Genomic DNA, 6000 nt, shown 5'->3' with positions numbered 1-6000 from the left:
ATACACACCAGAATGGCTTTCCAAGAGGTCTCAGTCCCGACTTAAATTTGCTTGAAAATCAGAGACAAGGTTTGACTATTTGTGATGGGTGAGTTGAAGGAGTCAGGCGCAGGAGGGTAAATCACAGAATAACAGGATTTATTCCGGAAAACAGAGTTACACAGTAATGCGTCAAAACAGTCCAGTGCACAAAACAGGCGCACTGGAACCAACAAGGCACACTGGGAAATAACCCGGTGATACAAAATACAAGGAGCTCCACCGAGCTTCACTATCCTCACAATAAACAATCACACACAAAGACAAGGGAGCAGAGGGAACACTTATACAGGTACTGATGAGGGGATATGAACCAGGTGTGTGTAATGAACAAGACAAAACCAATGGAATGATGAAATGAGGAGCGGCAGTGGCTAGAAGGCCGGTGACGACGAACGCTGAAGCCTGCCCGAACCAGGAGAGGTGGCAGCTTCGGAGGGAGTCGTGACAGTACACCCCCCTTGACGCGCAAACTCCAGCAGCGCCCCGACACCGGCCTCGGGGACGGCCAGGAGGACGTGGAGCAGGGCGAGCCGGATGGCGACAGTGGAAATCCCGCAATAGGGAGGGATCGAGGATATCCCTCACCAGAACCCAGCACCAGTCCTCCGAACCGTACCCCTCCCACTCCACAAGGTACTGAAGGGTCCCCACCCAACGCCTCAAATCCAGGATGGAACGAACGGACGGAGTACGCCGGGTTCCCCTCGATGTCCAGAGGGGGCGGAGGAACCTCCCGCACCTCAGACTCCTGGAGCTGACCAGCCACCACCGGCCTGAGGAGAGACATGTGAAACGAGGGGTTAACACGGTAATCTGGAGGGAGTAATAACCTATATGTAACCTTGTTTATCCTCCCCAGGACTTTGAACGGCCCCACAAACCGCGGGCTCAGCTTCCAGCAGGGCAGGCGGAGGGGCAGATTCCGGGTTGAGAGCCAGACCCGATCACCTGGTACCAAGACCTCACTGCGGTGGCGGTCAGCTTTGGCCTTCTGGCGACGCACGGCTCGCTGGAGGTGGACGTGAGCAGCGTTCCACATCTCCTCCGCACGCCGAAACCAGTCATCCACCGCAGGAGCTTTGGTCTGGCTCTGACGCCACGGTGCCAGAACTGGCTGATAACCTAAAACACATTGAAAGGGTTATAGGTTAGTGGAGGAGTGGCGGTGAGAGTTCTAGGCATATTCTGCCCATGGCAAGAACACTGACCACTCCCCCGGCCGGTCCTGGCAGTAGGACCGCAGGAACCTACCCACATCCTGATTCACCCGTTCCACCTGCCCATTACTCTCGGGGTGAAAACCAGAGGTCAGGCTGACCGAGACCCCCAGACGTTCCATGAACGCCTTCCAGACCCTGGATGTAAACCGGGGACCCCGGTTTCTGCCCTAACACCTTCGTAGTACCCTTTTCAACTAGAGTGGTTTCTGCCCTAACACCTTCGTAGTGCCCTTTTCAACTAGATTGGCTTCTTCCCTAACACCTTCTTAGTACCCTATTCAACTAGACTGGTTTCTGCCCTAACACCTTCTTAGTACCCTATTCAACTAGAGTGTTTTCTGACAAAACACCTTCTTAGTACCCTATTCAACTAGACTGGTTTCTGCCCTAACACCTTCTTAGTACCCTATTCAACTAGAGTGTTTTCTGCCCTAACACCTTCTTAGTACCCTATTCAACTAAACTGGCTTCTGCCCTTACACCTTCTTAGTACCCTATTCAACAAAACACCTTCTTAGTACCCTATTCAACTAAACTGGCTTCTGCCCTAACACCTTCATAGTACCCTATTCAACTAGTGTTTTCTGCCCAAACACCTTCTTAGTACCCTATTCAAATAGTGTTTTCTGCCCTAACACCTTCTTAGTACCCTATTCAACTAGACTGGTTTCTGCCCTAACACCTTCTTAGTACCCTATTCAACTAGTGTTTTCTGCCCAAACACCTTCTTAGTACCCTATTCAACAAAACACCTTCTTAGTACCCTATTCAACTAAACTGGCTTCTGCCCTAACACCTTCATAGTACCCTTTTCAACTAGACTGGTTTCTGCCCAAACACCTTCTTAGTACCCTATTCAACTAGTGTTTTCTGCCCTAACACCTTCTTAGTCCCCTATTCAACTAGAGTGGTTTCTGCCCTAACACCTTCTTAGTCCCCTATTCAACTAGAGTGGCTTCTGACCTAACACCTTAGTCCCATATTCAACGAGTCGGTTCTGCCCTAACACCTTAGTCCCCTACTCAACTAGAGTGGATTCTGCCCTAATGGCTTCTATTCAATCAACTGCAGATACTGGCTCTCCAGATAGCTGGAGTCGTGCCTGGCCATGCAGTCATGGGTGAACGGTGAGTACAGGAGGGGACTGAGCACCCACCCCTGAGGGGCCCCCGTGTCGAGGATCAGCGTGGCAGATGTGTTGTTACCTACCCTTACCACCTGGGGGCGGCCCGTCAGGAAATCCAGGATCCAGTTGCAGCGGGAGGTGTTTAGTCCCAGGGTCCTTAGCTTAGTGATGAGCTTTGAGGGCACTATGGTGTTGAACGCTGAGCTGTAGTCAATGAATAGCATTCTCACGTAGCTGTTCCTCTTGTCCAGGTGGGAAAGGGCAGTGTGGAGTGCAATAGAGATTACATAATCTGTGAATTTGTTGTGGCGGTATGCAAATTGGAGTGGGTCTAGGGTTTCTGGGATAATGCTGTTGATGTGAGCCATGACCAGCCTTTCAAAGCACTTCATGGCTACAGACGTGAGTGCTACGGGTCGGTAGTCATTTAGGCAGGTTATCTTAGTGTTCTTGGGCACAGGTACTATGGTGGTCTGCTTGAAACTTGTTGGTATTACAGACTCAGTCAGAGACATATTGAAAATATCAGTGAAGACACTTGCCAGTTGGTCAGCGCATGCTCGGAGTACACGTCCTGGTAATCCGTCTGGCCCTGCGGCCTTGTGAATGTTGACCTGCTTAAAAGTCTTACTCACATCGGCTATGGAGAGCGTGATCACATAGTCATCCGGAACAGCTGATGCTCTCATGCATGCTTCAGTGTTGCTTGCCTCAAAGCGAGCACAGAAGTGATTTAGCTCGTCTGGTAGTCTTGTGTCACTGGGCAGCTCGCTAAAAACATATCAACAAAATAGACTGTCCAATCAATGATACGAATCATGGATGCTATACTAAACAATCAGTGCTGAACACAACAACATTTACCCTCCTCTTTTAAACTAGGCATGAACGGAGGTGATAAATTCTTGAAGGTGAGTAGGGCGGGAGCGCACCCTTACAGGCCTCAGAACGGGCAGCGACAGCAACAGGTGCCTGTGGGGCTGGTACTTCAGTTGGGGCCAATGGAGCATGTGCCAACGGTAGCGAACCACTCAGGGTGGCATCAATGGCAGAGTGGGGACATGCAGGAGGTGGCACCTTCCTCAGTCGGCTGGCACACCAGCGAGAGCCGTCAGTCAGTTGAAATGTTGCTGGGCCCAGCTGACGTTGAACTTGACACGATGTTGACAAGAAGGTGCGGTGTGGTCGTTGCACCCTGACCCCTGACTTGGATTCCAGGAAGCCATGCTCTCTTTTGTTGTAGCGCTCCTGACTTTTACGCTGTTGGCATTGCACTGCTGCTTTGACTGTCGAGGCTGTCGGGTTGTCAATAGAGGGAAGGAGTCTGTGTAGGGGGCAGCTCTAGTTCACGTCCTAACATCAGCTTGGCAGGAGAGACTCCGGTGGTGAAGTGGTGAGCAGCTCTGTAGTGCAGCAGAGTTTAAAATAACAATTAAAATAAATTAGTCATTTAGCAGACGCTCTTATCCAGAGCGACTTACAGGAGCAATTAAGGTTAAGTGCCTTGCTCTAGGGCACATCAACAGATTTTTCATCTAGTCGGCTCTGGGATTAGAACCAGCGACCTTTCGGTTACTGGCACAACGCTCTTAACCACTAAACTACCTGCCGCCCCCGTTTGCGACAAGGACTCAGTGAAGGAGCAACCCTGAGCTGGGTGAGCTCTCAGTCCGTTGGCCTGGGGGGTGGTAGTAGGCTGTTCTGATGTGCTTGATCCCCTTTGCTTTGGACGTAAGATCTGAACTCGGCCGAGACCAGCTGAGGGCCATTGTCCGTGGTCAGAGTTGCAGGCAGTCCCCAGTGAGAAAAGAGCATATCCAGGAAGTTTATGATGGCCTCTGATGTGACAGAACCCATGGGTGTGACCTCTGGCCATTTTGAATGTAGGTCATACGCAACCACCAGGAAGAGTTGGTGATGTGGCACATTGTAGAGTTCACTGCAGATGCAGATGACCAGCTGGATATGTTGCCATGGACGGGAGGACCTAGGCCAGTGGCTGCAGTGGTGGGGGCGGAGATGGGCTTGTCTTTCCACTGACAAGACATGGAGCACAGTCACGTACTAGCCCTTCGATATCATGATGCCAGGTCACCACACCAGGTCCCAGCAGTGCTGCTTCAGCTTCACAATGCCTTCATGAGCCATGAACCATGGGCAACACTCGTCCTCTGAGGCTGCTTGGTATGACTGTGCAGTTTCTGCGAGCCAGCCATGTGTCGTTCCAGCATGACAGATCATGTTCGAACCTGGCATATGGTTGGAGTTCCAACGGGAGCTGTGCCAGTCAGCCATTGGCTACGTATTCCCGCAAGGTTGTGAAGATGGTAGAAGTGTAGGAGCTGGATGATGTCCTCCTCGGAGTCAACCTGGGCACAGGTGGAGTCTGGGGGAACTGAGCGCGAAAGGATGTCGGCCACCACATTACCTCTGTCCGGCGTAAACTGCAGCTTAAAGTTATACTGCTGGAGGCGGTCTGACCAGCGGCACATGCGGACAGGCTTGTGACCCGACCCGGGGGTAGACATCAAGGCTGTGAGGGCCTGGTGGTTGGTGCGCAGGGTGAAAGAACGTCCGTAGGTAAATGTGCCACCGCTCGCAGGCCCAGAAACATGCTAGTGCCTCCCTCTCTCCAACTGAGTACTTCTGTTCGGTGGGGCTCAATCCACGAGACGGGAAAGCCACAAACTTCTCAACAACTTCCTGAAGCTGAGAGAGTACCACTCCCACTGCTGTGGCTGACGCGTCAAAGGTGACTAGATTTGGGCTGGTGAGGTTAAAGTGGGCCAGGACAGGTGAAGAGGTCAGCAGTTCTTTGAGCGAGTGCACAGCCTGTGCACAGTCGGGTGTCCAGGCCCAGTACACCGCCTTCTTCAACAGCTGGCGCAGAGGGGAAGTGATGGCCGAGAACTGAGGCAGGAAGCGCATGTAGTAACCCGTCATTCCCAGAAATGAGGCAAGTTGTGTAGCAGATGTCGGTTCTAGGACACAATGGATGGCTTCCACGTTTGACTGCAGCGGTGAGAGCCCTCGGGCTGACGCACAGAACCCGACAAAGTCGACCTCTGGCACTGAGAGCAGGCACATCTGAGTGTTGAGTGTGAGGCTGTGTTGTCTGAGTGCTGTGAAGGCTGCTTGCAGACGTTCGTCATGGACGGCAGTGTTGGGGCCATGGACAACGATGTCGTCCAAGTAGACAGCCACTCCAGAGACCCCGGCAAGGATGGTGGACATTATCTTGTGGAAACAGCTGGGGGCCGAACTGAGACCAAAAGGCTTGTGTAGCGTAACACCCCGATATGAGTGACGAAGGCTGTCAGGCTCCTACTCTCTGGGTGTAGGGGAACACCCTGATATGAGTGACGAAGGCTATCAGGTTCCTACTCTCTGGGTGTAGGGGAACACCCCTGATATGAGTGACGAAGGCTATCAGGTTCCTACTCTCTGGGTGTAGGGGAACACCCTGATATGAGTGACGAAGGCTATCAGGTTCCTACTCTCTGGGTGTAGGGGAACACCCTGATATGAGTGACGAAGGCTGTCAGGCTCCTACTCTCTGGGTGTAGGGGAACACCCTGATATGAGTGACGAAGGCTGTCAGGCTCCTACTCT

Source organism: Coregonus lavaretus, assembly GCF_964263955.1.
Source record: "Coregonus lavaretus genome assembly, chromosome: 11".
NCBI lineage: Eukaryota > Metazoa > Chordata > Actinopteri > Salmoniformes > Salmonidae > Coregonus > Coregonus lavaretus.
This window is presented reverse-complemented; position numbering follows the sequence as displayed.